General features: G+C 43.6%; 1 protein-coding gene across 1 annotated transcript in view; it reads right to left on the reverse strand.

The window, feature by feature from the left end:
• Positions 1-13,148, reverse strand: part of SLC45A3 (solute carrier family 45 member 3) — an 81,917-nt gene extending 68,769 nt beyond the window's left edge. The window contains exon 1 of the mRNA XM_088479622.1: positions 13,059-13,148. The gene's annotated coding sequence lies outside the window, so the exon portion shown is untranslated. The remainder of the gene's footprint in view (positions 1-13,058) is intronic.
• Positions 13,149-17,070: the final 3,922 nt, after the last annotated feature.

A 17,070-nucleotide genomic window follows, 5' to 3' on the forward strand; every position in this document is an offset into this window, starting at 1 on the left:
AGAAGAAATTAGTGTCAAGCACCTGGAGCCATGACATGACTGCTTACTGAAATTCCGGCCTGATCGCTGCTCATCTTGAATGTCTGTCCTGCCATTATCAAAGGCAGTGCGCCAAAGCCAAACTTGTTTCCATGACATAACGTTCTCATCATACTCCTGGACAAGTTGGCGATGAATTTCAGCTGCTGACGTGCCCTTTGGACACAAAAATCTGATCACACTATGCACCTCAATGCTTCACCATGTTTCCGCCAGCCCCGCCATCTTACAATTGATGTTAGTACAGTATGACTGATATGAGGCGCAGTCTAAAGGCCATGAGGGAAGCAGTGGTTTATCTGCTGTGGCCTGGCAGGAAATTAAAATGTAATAGAGAACATTATACACGTGAGAGGTCTTATTACCTTAATTATTGAACCACCCTCATGCTTGCTGGCTATAATTTTTTCATAATTTGTAAAAAGTTGCAAAAATCAACCATTTGAAACCATTTACCTGTCTCCTAAAATTTACTTATGGCCAATAACAGCTTTCTACAATGTCCTGCTATCTAATTATTTTATTTGCCACTTTCTTGGGAGTTCAGGATGATTTCCCCACTCTTTCATGTACTTGGTATAGAACGCACACTGCAGAATTGCCGCACAACATCGGTGACTTGCCATTTCTAACTGAATTGCAAGGGCGCTTCATGAAAATATCCAATGACATGCACAAAATGTTGACTCGCAAACACGGCACGGAATCGACGGCTCATACAGTTTTAGATGGACGGTAAACTGCAAAGAATAAGGAAACAGATAAATATCCATATGGTAAAATATACGGAGCATAAGGAAACATATATGTATGTACTGTATATTGAGCCTGCCTAACTATAGGGATACTGCTTATAGAGTAGGGACATATGTTTTATGAAAATAATAATCATGGAGCTGCCGCTATTAATAAGAATCCATTTTGCAGCGGATATTTAAAAAAAAAGATTATGAAAATAACGCTGCTATGTACTAAATAAACCTCTCAGGGACAGCGGTTGCGATAACCGATCTCCTTGTGAGTTACATCCCCAACATTTTGTAGGAGTTTTTCACATATGTGACAGACTCGTCCAGGGGAATCTGACACTGAGCATTCGCACAGTGACCGTTTACGCCACCGGTCGGAGGATGCAGCAGAGAGATAATAATTAATAATAATAATTTTATTTATATAGCGCTTTTCTCCTAAAGGACTCAAAGTGCTTTACATTTACAGTACAAAATACAAAATAAGCTTAAACAAGGGACATTAGTGAAATGCTTGGGTGAGTCTTGAGTCTATTTTTGAAGGATTCTAGAGTGGAGGCCTCTCGAACTGTGCGGGGAAGTGAGTTGCAAAAGGTTGGAGCCACAAAACTGAAAGCTCGACCCCCAGACGAATTCTGTGAGATTCTAGGTACTGTTAATAGTCCTTCGTCAATGGATCGCAGTAATCGAGTGGGACAGTAAGGAATCAGAAGCTGTTTCAGGTACCCTGGGCAATGGTCATGAAGGGCTTTGTAAGTTATTATCTGAAAATCTCTCTCCTGCATGTAAATACTCCATAGGTTTAAAGCGGTTTAGTAAACTAAACGGAGCTAAACTCCGAAAAGCTTAACTTTTCGGAGTTTGGTACATGGAGGTTAGATCGTAGTCCCCACTGATATTAATGGGGACTGCAATCTATTTAGCACTTTGGGCCTTATTGAGCTTCGGATAGAATTGCAAAGTTTCTCGCTAGCAGCTTTGCAATTCCGTCTGTGCAGATATGGTAATGCACAGGAGGCATCACGCCTCCTGCTGCATTACTTATCCAAGCTGCGTTGACTAATGCAGCATCGGATAATCTGCCGGCTAAGGTGAGTCATGGGGTCACGCAGCTGGCCACCAAAGATTGAAGGAAGAAGCCAGGAAATCTCCGTCAGCCGACGGAGATCCTGGCCTCTTCCATCCCCCAACGGCGTGCACTGCTAAACGAGGGCCTTTGTCCGAAATTTCTGTGAAATCTCCTACAATGTGCAATTAGTAGATAACAACAATTCACAAAAGTATGCAGAAATTGCAGTTACTACATTATTTTATGGAAGAAAAACTTTATAAATAGATCCCCTAGTGTTGGAGTGAGGGTGCATCCAGTATCTTACTTCAGTTGAAAGAGGTTTGATAAAAGTATAGGTGATCATAATGCACAAATGTTGGTCTGTAATGTGGCTGGCATAACCATAGACAGTAGGAAAAGATAGTTTGGTACATCTATGATATGATAGCCCCTCTGATAAATGAACTTTCCTCTGCATCCTAAGTGGTCATTGATTGAATAATTATAATATTTTCAATTAAAAAAAATATTTAGATTTAGATAGATAGATAGATAGATAGATAGATAGATAGTTTTTTTTATGTAGAATAAAAAATACAGCAATGTAAACTATGTATATATTTGCATTGTAACTTGTGACACAGTCCTACTTTCCTCATGCTCAAATACCAGCAGCTCTGTTGATTAAACTTTGCAGAAAGAGACAAAATCTTGTTGCCTTTTCACAAAAACCCTATCTGAATGACAGCTTGGGGCTTTTAGTAGGCCTTACTTGTTTTGGGCTTTTGTTTAGAGCAGCAATTTAGCAGATGTGTGACTGTTATATATAACAGATCTTCTAGGGAGACATGCACAATCTGCCCTAAAACTTAGTAACCAGGGCCAGGGGTGCTGAGAGGTAAGAGAGGGGGGGCGGCGCCGGGCCCATCCAGCAAGCCCAGGCCCAGGTAATTAGTCCCCGCTCCCCCCCTCTCTCGCTGCGCCCCTGAATGTTTGAAGCCCACAGTTTTGGAACAAATGATTTGTAAACCACGTAAAAATTATTATCATTGGTCATGAAGAAATGCAAGTAAAGATGAGACTCAGACTAATGCTGGGCATACACTATACAATTATCTGCCAGATATCTGTCCAATCTGGCTGGTTGGAATGAAATCCTGGTAATGTATGGGAGCAAATGACAATAGAAATTTGCTCACAAACACTAGAAAACAGACCAGATTTTCCTTCCCACCAGACAGATTTGACAGATATCTGACAGATAATTGTAGAGTGTATGCCCAGCATTAGTGAAGCAACCCGTGAGAAAGCTATAAAAGTATCCTTTTTTGAGCAAGCTGGATGACTCATGCAATTTCATATTAAATCCAGGGCCTCCGTGTTTATTTCCATGCAGGGGCGTAACTACAACTTTGTGGGCCACATAGCAAGATCTTAAAAGCCACCCTGAGGTAAAAAAACATATCAATTTGCCTCTACACAGAGCACATTCATGTTATGCCACACAGATCCCATTCAGGTTATGCCACACACAGCCAATTCAGGTTATGCCTCACAGCGGTACCCTTTAATCACATTATGCCACACAGTAGTAGTGCCCCTTATACATTGCCACACACTAATGCCCCACACAAATTATACCACAGAGTATGCCACATAGTAGTAGTGCCCCATATAACACAATATTCCACACAATAGTAGTGCCCCTTACACATTATGCCCCCCCCCAGCAACACTCACCTTCCCGTGTCCCTTCAGCAGCCTCTCGCCTCCCCCTGTGTGCCATTAGTAGCCAGCAGGTGAGGATTTGGGGCCAGGCTGCCAGCTAATTACAGCTGGTGCACCAGCAGACATGGACAGACAGTGCAGGCGCAATTTGAATCCAATCAGAGCTTGCGGACCGGCAGCCAATCAGAAGCCCCCACTGCTGATTGGCTGCTGGTCTGCGAGCTCTGATTGCCTATAGACCGGCGCCGCTGTCTCTCCATGACGGCCTGCCAATGCACCAGCTGTGATCACTACCAAATCATCATCACTGACAACCCAGCCCCCCTCGACGGGCCTGACTGGACCAGCCCACCTTGTGTGCGTGACTGGGTGCAGGGGGAGCGGCGGGCCACATAGGCAGCTCGGGCACCATAGCAGCCACAGCCCTTGCACCCACGTTAGTTACGCCACAATTTGCATGCATGTTAGCAAACAGTGGGGTCCTTTTCAGATCAATGGAATGGGGTTATAGGCAAGAACAATGTAAACAAATAAAGGCTGCAGGCGTACTTCAGGGTCCAGTCTTCAATCCGGGCAACATCGGGTATCCAAGCTAGTATAATACAGGTTGAGTCTCCTATATCCAAATATTCCGAAATACGGAATATTCCGAAATACAGATTTTTTTTTGCAAGACTGTGGATAATGAAACCTTTGATTTTTGATGGTTCAATGCACTCAAGCATTGTTTAAGGCATAAAACTATAAAATTACATTCAGACTCTGTGTATAATGTGTATATGAAACTTTAATTAATTTTATGTATGTACACAACTATGTTTGAGCCACAAAATTAATGAAAATTACCTGCAGGTTGTGTGTATAATGTGTATATGAAACTTTAATTAATTTTATGTATGTACATATACAACTATGTTTGAGCCACAAAATTAATGAAAATTACCTGCAGGTTGTGTGTATAAGGTGTATATGAAACCTAAATGCATTCTGTGTTTAGATTTGGGTACCATTCCAAAGATATTTCATTACGGTATGCAATTGTTCCAAAATACGGAATATTCCGAAATCCAAAATAACCCTGGAGAAAAACTCATGGAGAGATTGAGACCTGTGTAACAATATAAGAAGGAAAGTGACTTCCCTGTGCACATTGAGGAGACAACTTCACAAGTGAGGAGACTGTCAGTTCTCCTGTCTGCGCCGAATCTCTAACTCTCTGGAGGAGGAGCACGCTAAGTAACATACAGATGAGGAGGGGTAGAGAATTATAAGGGCCATACAGATGAGGGAGCACAATATGGAACATACAGACAGGAAGGGGGGAGGGGGGCTAATAAAGATATTGAAGAACATATGCACAGATGGTGTAATGGTTAGCATTACTGCCTCAAAGCACTGAGGTCATGGGTTTGATTTCCCGCCACGGCCCTACCTGTGCGGAGTTTGTATATTCTCCCTGTGCTTGCGTGGGTTTCCTCCGGGTACTCCGGTTTCCTCCCACACTCCAAAAATATACTGGTAGGTTAATTGGCTCCCAACAAAAATTAACCCTAGTGTGTATGTGTGTGCGCATCTGATAGGGAACATAGAATGTAAGCTCCACTGGGGCAGGGACTGATGTGAATGGCCAAATATTCTCTGTAAAGCGTTGCGGAATATGTGTGTGCTATATAAATAACTGGTAATAAATAAATAAATATTGGTGGTGAAGTAGCACAGTAATGAAAACAAAGAAAGGGTGTGGAGTACAATTCAGAACACACAGGGAAAAAGCACAATATACAACGTACAGACAAAGGGGAGCACAACACAGAACATATGGGGGGAGATATACAGACACAGGCACATACAGACTTAGAAGAGCACGCATAGACATAGAGGGGAACATTTATATATATAGTATTCCGCTAAATTCTGTCCTGTCCCCAACATGCATGCGTAGTGGGAGCTGGGGAGCGTGCCCCCTCTCAAATGGCTGCCACTGCACCGACCGACAGGACAGACTTGGACTGAGGACCACCCTGTGCTGAGAAGGGGTAAGTGTACAGCGGAAATGGAGTAGGGAAGGGGTGGCACAAAGTGAGACGGGCATGGGCAGCGGGCGGAATGAGATGACTTGGGTCCGATTCACTAGTTAATGTAAATATCATGGATGCTCTTTCCGTCTCTATCATGTGGAGTGGGAGATGTGGCATGCGATTCCTACTCCACCACAATCAGTTTCCACTGTGGGGGACGCAGTACAGGGACAGCTGGGAGTAAAAGGCGAATTGTGGTGAGGCCGAGCCCTGGTGATCGTCTGAAAGATCTCACAAGCTCTCCACTTGGTGAGTGGAATATCATATATATATATATATATATATATATATATATATATGGGGTAAGGGTCCCGATCGGACCTCCCGTTGGTGTACGCTGGACAGAACTTTGACCCGGGGAGCCTGTTCTGAGCCTTCCACTGTATGGATTTGGACGAAAACTTCACAGACTGGTAAAACAGGATCCCAAAAAATATACTAGGGAGTTGAGGTCCCGGTCGGACCTCCTGTTGGTGTACGCTGGGCAGAACTTTGACCCGAGGAGCTTCTTCTGGGCCTTCCACTGGATGGATTTGGATAAAAACTGTACAGAGGAGTGGCAATTGGTCTGGGATGCCTAATGGAGTGGTTGGCGTCCTGGTCAGACCTCACAGCCGAGTGCGTCTGGCATATCTTTGACCGTCTACTTCGGCTTCACACAGGAGCAATTTTGAATTTACGGCGATAGTCTTTTTTAACCAAGGTATAAGATTGCCTTGTAGACAACATTATGAAAATATAAATAAGAGTTCCACTCAGGCGCTGTCGATGTTCAATAAAGAGATATGATGGATAAACAAATAGTCTCTTACTTCAAAATGCATAAATCCAACAAATGTTCTTTATGAAGCTCCAATAGTTGTTCCTAAGCTGATGGTTCTTTGCTTTACAAATTTTCTCGTCATACACCATAAGCTTCTATCAATGTGACTTCAGCTTGTGTCAGCTTCTCATATACAGACTTCTGCATTCTATCTTACTGCTGAAGTCTGTGTATGAGAAGCTGAGACAAGCTGAAGTCACATTGAAAGAAGCTTATGGTGTATGACGAGAAAGCTTGTAAAGCAAACCACCATAAGCTTAGGAACAACTATTGGAGCTTCATAAAGAACATTTGTTGGATTTATGCTTTTGAAGTAAGACAATATTTGTTTATCCATCATATCTCTTTATTGAACATCGACAGCGCCTGATTGGAACTCTTATTTATATTTTCATTGTGTTTAAGGGAAAATAAGGGCTCCCTTGAGTTTCTGATTGGCTGCAGTTGTTGCGCATACAGTATCTAGAACATTAGTCTTTTTTCCTCCTGACGTCAACATAAAACGATACAGTTTTGACACACATAATGACCTCGTAAAGTTGTCCGTGAGCAAAACAGTCTCCACTCAGGTCAACTCCAGCCATGTTAAGTGTCTGTCCCTGTGCTTTATTTATTGTCATGCCAAAGCATACTCTTGGTTGTAATTAAAAGAATCATTTGAACATAAATGACAAAGGTATGATAAGAAAAAGGGAGAAACTTAAATTTTGTATCAGTAAACAGGGCTTACAGATGTGCCCTCTTGCATCTTTACCGATCGTGCTACAAACGCGCGCACACATCGCGCCATGCGATTAGCCTCGGCTGGGTGTGCTACGCTACGCCATGCCGCGTGCTGCATTCGCAGCATGCAATCCTATGGAGTCATGGGTGCGAACGCAGCGTGCATTCCCACTCGTGGATATGCGACTCGCACCATGCATGGCGCAAATTGCTGCGAAAGCGGCAAAAATGCAAGAGGACACATTTGTACATCAATTTTTCTGGAGAAACCGGATAATACGTATCAATCTCTACATGGTACAAAATAAAGTCCATCGTTGTGATATATCTTTAATTTAGGCAGCGTTAGCCAAGAAAGCGCTAGGACGTCCATTTTTTCATTGACTTCATGTTTTATACACCTAAACACCTAAACCTTCCTCGATAAATCTTCTAAACCAGTCGTTCCCAAACTTTCTTGAATCCCTAGGCACCCCTAGGCCAAAAGTATTTTATTGAAATATTCAGAAACGATTACATTAAGCAAATTGTGCTTATCCAGTTCTGTGGTGGCGGATAGGGTTGCGCTTCTGTTTGTTCACATGTTTTATGAGAGACAAAACCAGTGTTGGTGGCTGTCAATCACATTGACCCAAAATTTTATTTGGTCCTGGATCTCCAACCCGTGGAACTCCTGAAAGTGCCCCATGACACCCCAGTGCACCACGGCACAGTTTGGTAACCACTGTTCTATACATAGTACAAAATAAAGTCCATGGTAAGCATCTGTCTGTTTATTCAGGCTGATCTTGGGAAACACTGGATGGATTTCGATGCAGTTTTCACTATTCTACAGAGCATTTATGAGGAAGGTGTAGGTGTATGAAACATTAATGTATGACAAAAGGGAGCCGAGCAGTGATGATTTTAGTGAAGCAAGTCAATGAAAAAAAGGTTCCAGGTAGCCGTCTGTATGTTTGTACGGACTAATCTCGAGAACCACTGGACGGATTTTGAGTATTCTATTGACAATTGTTGAGGAAAGTTTACTGTATTAATATGAAACCTGCATCAAAATCCATCCAGCATGTGTGGTAGACAGAAGTTGGTTAGCAGTCTTGATTGCCAGATCACTTGTGAGAGGCTGATAAAGGGTGTGTTAGCCTATGTAAACAGTCTCTCACTGCCTGTGGTACAAGTCAAAGGCCTGTTGAGAGACACTGTGATTAGTGAATGTAAGTGCTGTGCTAAGACAACTGTTATGTGAGAGGAGTGTTAGGTCCTTCCACATTGAGACAGTGAATCATTTTGTTTAGTTAGAGCCTGATAGGTGAGGATTTACTTTTATGTTTTGTTTATTTTTTGTGCTGCTAATAAAACTAGCTGTGGATACTTGTACCAAGGACCTAGACTGGTATACTGCTAATTGGCTGCTGCATGACAAGGTGATCTGGTGGGCAATGTCAGGTCAGAGACCTGGCAGGGGGAGGTGGGATGCAGCAGAAGGGAGGAGGAACATATGTGGCATGGAGCAGAAGGGAGGAGGGACGTAGGCAGGATGGAGCAGAATGGAGGAGGGACGGAGCAGAAGGGAGGAGGGACATAGGCGGGATACAGTAGAAGGGAGTAGGGACAAAGGCTGGATGGAGCAGAAGAGAGGAGGGACGGAGGCTAATGAAGCAGAAGGGAGGAGGAAAGGAGGCAAAAAAATAACAAATGCGACACGAACGGCGCCCCTGGCTGGAGCAAACACCTGGAACAAGAACTCCAACAGATCCGCCCTCGCTATGCCACTGACTATACTCTAGGAGGAATATAATATTGTCTATTTTCAGCGCAAACCTGCCCTCCAGATGTTTCTAATGTGAAACATACAAGTCGCCAAGAGTAATAAATCTGCGAGTTGTAATCGTGCCACAATAACTTGCAAAACAATAGATGGGCCAGAGATCAGTGACATAGCTGCTAATACAGCTATCTCACTATTCTCCATATGCCTATATACTGTAAAATGTATAATTAATTAAAAAAAAACATGTGGGGTCCCACTCCTCTGAAGTGTACCAGCATTAGCGCTTGTGCCTGGGCTAGTATCAGGAAAATCATGGGGGAAAATTGCCTGGGGTCCCCATGATTTTTCCTTTATCAGCACTAGGCTTGACCAGCCAGAGCTAGTGAAACCATAGATGGGAGACCCGCAGTGTGGGGGTCCCACCACCATCATTCCACTAGCCCTAGGTCAATTAGCACCAGGGCTGGTTTTTCCAGGGGAATGGGGCAAGGCATCAAAATGCACACGACTCCCCATCAGGATCTAGCTTTTCTCTGTAGCCCTGGCAGTGGAGATAATGGTTAATATTATAATTAATATTGTTTTTTGTAGGTGAACTACTGGCTCCAGCAAGGCTGCCAGGGCAGGATGTGCACTTTCAGAACCGCAGTCGCCAGAATGCCCTGACATCAAGAGCCCGTTGGCATCTATTTTTGTGTGCAATTGTTTTTATGGTTTGGAGGCATCAGCCAAACTGGAGTAGGCAGCACCATTTAAGTGCGCCATAGAGGTTTCCTGTCATTTAAGGCTACATATTCAGCTATATGTATACAGTGTATGAAGAACATATTGTTTATGAATGTGCTACTCAGCAGGAATTCTGACTTGTTTAGGGCTTAGAAAAACATAAAATGCAGAGTAGCTGAAAAAATAACTATTTCTCTCCTTTGTAAATGTTGTTTTTTCTGTCATGATTTATCTGTATAAAGATCAGAAATGCATTTGGGCACAGTACTGTACTGACAATACTAATCAGAAACATCAACTAATTCATGACATTATCAACTATGATTGTTTTTCACTCAAGACTTAAGATGTACTGGAGAGATAAGAACTACAATATACCTCAGCATTAACATCCTCATTCTAGATACCATAAAACATGACAAAAATTACAGACTGTATTCTTCAGTATGAAAGCACAAACCACTGAAAATGTGCTATCTGAATGCATTTGTTAAGCTGAAACAAATTATACATACATTTTTGTCAGCACAAGGTTCATGGAATCTGCAAGAATATCAGTCATTTTTGGGGACCAAGCAATGAAAGCATACCTGCCTTAAATTGACATAAACACAATGGCACTAGGGCAGTGGTTCCCAAACTTTTTGGAATCACAGCGGCCTAGAGTATCAGCATTTTTTCCAAGGCAACCCCACTGGGCCAAAAGTTTCCTATTGAGAAATTCATCAAAAATGAAATGAAGTAAATTGTGCTTATGTCTTAGGTTCAGTTATGTGGTGGTTGATAAGGCTGCGCTTCTTTTTGTCCACATATTTTTGATTGGCAGCCATTAGCACTGATTTTGCCTATCACACTGACTAAAAATCATTGTATTTTGTACCGGACCACCAAACCAAGGCACCTCTGCAAGTGCCCTGAGGCACCCAAGGATGCCACAGCACCCAGTTTGTAAACCACTACATTAGGGACATCATAATTAGAAACAGTTCCTCTTAGGCAAAGCATACCCATTACTTTTTCTGCTAATAATTTATTGGGTTTTTTTTTAACTCTTTTGAGATTTATGGAACATTTTTTGCCACTGTCCAAGCCCTGAAATACTTGTACCCCAAACAAAGAAAAGTCCAAATAATTGTCCAATAATTAGTTTTGTCAATGTACTGTATAAGTAGTCCAGAACATACTTTCTTCAGTTTGTAACCAGTTTGAGGCTAAATACCTACTAGAGAAATACACATTATTTACTTCACATTGTCACTCACCATGGGGCATAAATGGGGCATATTTTTCATTACGGGGGAGATGTACTAAGCCTTGGCGAAAGATAAAGTGGACAGAGATAAAGTACCAACCAATCAGCTCCTGTCACTTTACAGGCTGCGGGGTCTACGCACTAATCTAAAAAATCCTAAGTGATCAAATTTACAGCTGTTCATACAACATAACCTGCAGCAGTTTAATAAGGGGTAAATTGCATACCCCTCCATACAAAATCAAGAAGGAGAAAAATAAAACTGCGCTGGTATAAAATCACATAGGCATATAAATAAATCCCATCGATTTAATAATAAGACATATTAGGCAATAAATCACATATCAGGCAATAAATCACATAAAAATTACATTCCACCGTTGCAATAAAATGAGTTAAACCCAAAAAACTACTGCAGTATAGTAATTTAAAAAAGATCTAAATATTATTTATGATATTAGTATAGGTAAAGTCCTTATGATTTAGGAACTCATGTATCCACAAGTATTATCCAGTTTAAGCTTGTATCCAACATTACACAAATAAATGATGTATCAAACAGCAGTTCCATTATAGAACAGTGTTCCTTTTGCCTACTGCTAGGTAGTCTACGTACTAATCCTTGGAGAGAGTTAATGTGGATGGAGATAATGTACCAACCAATAAGCTCCTAACTGTTATTTTTCAAACACAGCCTGTGACTGATTGGTTGGTACTTTATCTCCGTTCACTTTATTTCTCTAAAAGGCTTAGTACAACTGCCTAAATATTTGGGGCATATTCCCCGATAACACCCCTTTTCAGGGGATACCCGCAAATATTTAGTATCCCAATGATATATTATGGAGGGATTTGCAGCAGGTATCTCCGACATCTGCTGCGGTTCCTACATTTCCGACAGCAGCCGCAACCCCCATAGGTTTCTATGGAGGGTGCGACGCTGGCAGATTTACCAAGCTCTGGAGTGTGAACCATTATGGAGTTTGGCCCCGTAGCTGACGCTATCTGAAGATGGCGTTAGCCGCTGTAGTCTATGGGCTACACTTCGCTAAAATTACCAGATGGCTGCCGCGCTTGCGTGGTCTTCAGGCCGCACAGGAGTCCAGAGAGGTAGAGTGAAGAGACCACTGAGACAGTCACTTCAATTCTAGGACATTACAGGAATGGGCTACTTTTGAAGCCCCTGTCCCTGCAGCTGCTATTTAATACATCCCAGCATTATCATCGCATTGCTAATATCGCACCCAGATCGCTTAAAGTATGCAATTATTTATAAATGGGCCTCTATGTGACATCCACTAAGATCTAAAGAAGGTCGCTTTCTACAGTTTCTTTTACATGTACTCCTTGTGGTGGCAATAAAAGGTTAAGTTAGGAACATGGAAGTCTCTTCAGGAGGCGGAAAAAATTACAAAACAGCATCCTAACTATTCATTTGATGTGAGTCACAATTCTCATTCTGGAAGATCAGAGAGAGAAATGATGCACTCCTACAGCAAAAAATAGGAATAGTAGGGAATAGAATACAGACTACTGGAGCGTACCTGCAGTAGTCACTACAACCTTCTACATTCACTATATGATGCTGGGAAAGTATGCCATGCGTGACTGGTATTAGTCATTTCATATGTAATATATAAAAGTGGGTGTTTATATTACCCTTTCACATAAACTTAGATATCTGTAATAGCAATAATACTTTACAACTACAGCAAACAATCTCCAATTACGGCAACAAATGCCTGAATGACAAATAATGGTTAAACAGCTTTTATTAGCAAACACACAGAGCTGTGATTGTTTTGTATAAGGGGAAATACTCTCATGCCCCTCCTTTGTGTAAAGTGAAGGGGGAGTATGAGAGGGGCAGGGGTAGTTTAGACTTGCTCTGTGTGTTTCTTCAGCACCCCGCAGATCAGAGCTTCCCGGACAAATAGTAGCGTTACATGAGGAGGATCCCCGCCGGGAGCAGCACAAAGTAGCCTGGCACACAGTATGCAGGCAGGAGACAGAGACTGTGGTAAAGTTATGCGTGTACTTGTGCAGCAGCGTCACCGGGGAGAGAGCGATGAGCCCAGCACACAGGGAATGATGGAACATCTATGGGGTATGGCTCACCTGCTGGCCGTGCTGGTCCCGGGCTGTCCGCCCACTGTATCACCTTCCTCCAGGTGTCCTAGCTACAGCAGCTCTCCCCGGCTCCCACTAAGCTGCTGGCTGGTGCTGCCGCTGCTGTTGTATATGTACAGCTGATAGTTCAACGCATGCGCAGTGCGATGCAGGGAGGGTTACTGAGACCTGTCTGAGGAGGTGTGACAGTCAGTGTGTGACAGTAAATCAGGGCTGTGTCAGTCATAACACTTTAGCCTAGTCACTGTCACAGCAGAAGCCAGACCGCAGTGAAAAAAAAATACTAAAGCTAATGATTTTGAGCTAAAGGGATCCTACCTGATCCTGTCGTGTAGTTACAGTAATACAAATCTGTTGCCTAATATTAAACCTACTACAGCCGGCTTGGGCAACCTGTTCCCCTGCAACCATGGCAGAACTGCCACTACACCACAAAGTCTTAAGAGTCTCACAGGTGTCTACATCTGATCCCAAACTGTGACTTGCCGCTTCCAGATCCATGAGGAGAGCATCGGAGTGGGACTTCTGTGTCTGTCCACGGCTGATGCCGGTTACATGCCAGTCTGTGTACTATTATGTGCGGCAGAGACAGTCCTATGTGTACGTCAGTGCACTGGTGCTATAGACTTCCTACCATCACAGATTGTACATTTCTCCTTGTGTTCTTGATGCTCAGGTGACAGAAGAGTCAGACATTGGGTTACCAGCAGAGCCAATGTATAAAATACAACAACAAAAACAGAAACAAAGAGTACATGCAGAAAGTACATTGTTTCACGTTCCTACATTTACCCAATAGAATAGTACGGGCTACAGAAACGTGTAGGCTGGATAAGGGGTGTATCTAGGGATCCGAGTGCCCCTGGCAAGGTAATGGACTGGCACCCCCCTCCCCCCATAATTTCAGGAAGTGCCCCCAGTAGTAGTCACCCCTATGCAGTGCTCCCAGTAGTAGTCCCCCTTATGCAGTGCACCCAAGTAGTAGTTCCCCCTATACAGTGCCCCCAGTAGTAGTCCCCCCTATACAGTGCCCCCCAGTAGCAGCCATCCCCCCCCATAACGTGCCCCGAGTAGCGGCCCCCTCACAATACAGTGCCCCCAGCAGCGTCCACCCCCCATAATGTGCCCCCAGTAGCGGCCACCCCCTATACAGTGCTCCCTAGTAGCCAAACTCCTCCCCTGTGATGTGCCAGAAAAAAGCAAACACACACACAGAAAAAAAATAAAAAAGCAACTTACCTGATCCCCGCTCCTGCTGACGACTGCCAGTGTCCACTCCTCCGGGCCCGCGCTCGCTCTGCACTATGGGATGGGAGAGACGTCATCACGTCTCTCCCATCACCCGCTGCGGTGGGGAGCCAGAAGGCAGAGCTCCCTTCGTGGACGCAGCAGCCAATGAGAGTCTGTCTGACTCTCATTGGCTGGCCGCTATAACAAACAGACAGCTGTGTGTTTGTTACTACAGTATAACAAACAGACAGCTGATGGCTGTGTGTGTTTGTTACTGTGTAGGGCAGACCACTCTCACTGCGGTCTGCCCTACACTTGTGGGGCCTGGGGGGACTAGCCGGGCTAGTTCAAGCCCATGGGGTAGTCCACCCATTGGCTGCTGGTGGCACTGCCGGACGGTGCCCCCCCTTTGGCCGGCGCCCCTGGCGAGTGCCATCCTAGCTAATGGGTAGATACACCCCTCGGCTGGATAAGCAGCCTCTGACACGTGTGTCATTTCCCCACAGTGTGGGAAAGCGGGACCCACACTACATTACAGTCAGATGGACTAAAACACTGTAGAGCTGGTGCTGATGCTGATGTGATAGAATAACACAGGAATAAAATAGAGATAGATAGATAGATAGATAGATAGATAGATAGATAGATAGATAGATAGATAGATAGATAGATAGATATAGATAGTGATTTCTCAGCGCAGCATGTATGTGACTCAGAGAAATGGTATATAATATAAGCAGTATATACTGTACATTTAGGCTGTGGGAGTGACACATGGGCGTTCCCTATTTACAGTCAGAAACTGGACAAACCTGTCACAGGAACTTGTCATAAAAGTTAATGGCAGAGCCGTAACTAGACTTTTTGGTGCCCTGTGCCAGAAAGAGCATTGGCGCCCCCTCATTTTTCAAAGGGACATAATGCACCCAAAAAAGGGCCATGGCTTCATGGGGAAGGGCCAGGGAAGAGATAGGAGAGGCCAGGAGATGCTAGGGATGAAATAAGAGGAAGCTACAAGCAAGAATGATAATAAACAGAAATTTGACAGGCCCAAACAGCGCCCCCTGACCTGTGGTGCCCTATGCGATGGCACCGGCCGCACTACCCTAGCTACGGCCCTGGTTAATGGCTGTCACTTCGTGGGGAGAGAGATTATTTATTAGTGACCCAAACTCAGTTTTATCTAGACGTGAGCACAGTACGTTTATTCACTGAGCTTTAATGTAAACAGGTAATATTGTAACGCTGTGCCTATGTATGACATACATCTATACTGTGTATTAGTATTTCTATGTAAGTGTGATGTACTTATTAATATATAACGGCTCATGGTAGGTTGTATAATGCGGAAGCTCTCTCATAACACTAAACACTCTAGTGCTCCCTAACCTCAGACATACATACATATGAGGCAGAACAGTAGCAATTCATGTGTCACTTATTAAAAGGGCGGAGTTAAAACTAACAACCCTATGTACAGTAGATCTTCTTTCTCTGATACAAAGGATTCTCGAAAAATGTATTCCACCTCAGTCATGTGAATTATTACATACACATATATGCAGAGCTCACATTCTCTCCTATATTGTTTTTTGTCCTAAGCTATCTCATTAAAGGGATTTTCCCATATTTACCTGACTAAATTATTGGCTTGTAAATGTTCTGGAACTTTTACTCATACTTGCCAACTCTCCCTGATTGCCAGGGAGACTCCCTGAAATAATAACAATCTCCCTGACTCCCTGAAGAGGGGTAAATTTACTAAGAAACGTGTCTGATACAGATTTGCCTATTAGAAACTCTATTTGCATCGCTGAAACTCGGGTGATTTTAGCCTTCTGAAACACTCAAATTTACTAAGAAGCGTGTTTAGCTGAGATCGTGATTTTGCAGTGTCTGACCGCAGCCAAACTCTCCTGAAACAGGCAGCCTGCACATGTCACTGAGATGATATATGAAGGCTGCTTGTGTTATATCTGTGAAAAAAGGGTTAATTAAACAAAAGATGACATAGAGTCCCCCCAAAGAAAGCATAACCAGCCCCGGGTGCCTCAGCCAGTCCTGGTTCCTAAAAATACGGGGGGGGGGGAAAACGTGTAGGGTTCCCCCGTATTTTAGGAATCAGCACTGGGCAGCTGAGCCTATCCTGGTTTTAAAAATAGGGAGGGAAAAAATTACCCCTAGCAATCTTCCCTGATTGCACCTTACATCCATTATGTAGCTTGAACTATAGAGAGATATACAGAGTCAAAACTTACCCACAGCAGGGGCGTATCTATAATGGGTGCAGGGTGTGCGCTGTGTTTTCCGGTGTTTTGCACATGCGTTGTAAGGAAATCGCTGGGAAAATGTCGGCCGCACCATTTCTCCGGCGATCTGTGCATGCGCTATAGACTCCGGGCACACTCTAGTGCCCAGAGTCTATTGATTCTGCCGTGGCCGGCCAGCGTGTCAGTCAGCTGCCGGCCACCGGAGTGAAAGAAGGGGGCCCGTGACGGAGGATGCACACAGGCCCCCTCCTTTCTAAAGACACCCCTGACCCATAGGGGTATAGGGTAAATCCCCGGTGGGCCCCCACTGCCTGAGGGCCTACCCACTCCTCTAGGGGTCAGGTTCCAGACTGTGCATTTGAATTATTATTATTATTATTATTATTATTATTATTATTATTATCCTTTATATGGTGCCACAAGGGTTCCGCAGCGCCTCACAAAGTACATAAACAAATGAGCAAACACAAAAACAGCAACTTACAGTACAAAACAATACA

Source organism: Taudactylus pleione, unplaced genomic scaffold (genome assembly GCF_031769625.1).
Source record: "Taudactylus pleione unplaced genomic scaffold, aTauple2 ptg000242l, whole genome shotgun sequence".
Taxonomy (NCBI): Eukaryota; Metazoa; Chordata; class Amphibia; order Anura; family Myobatrachidae; genus Taudactylus; species Taudactylus pleione.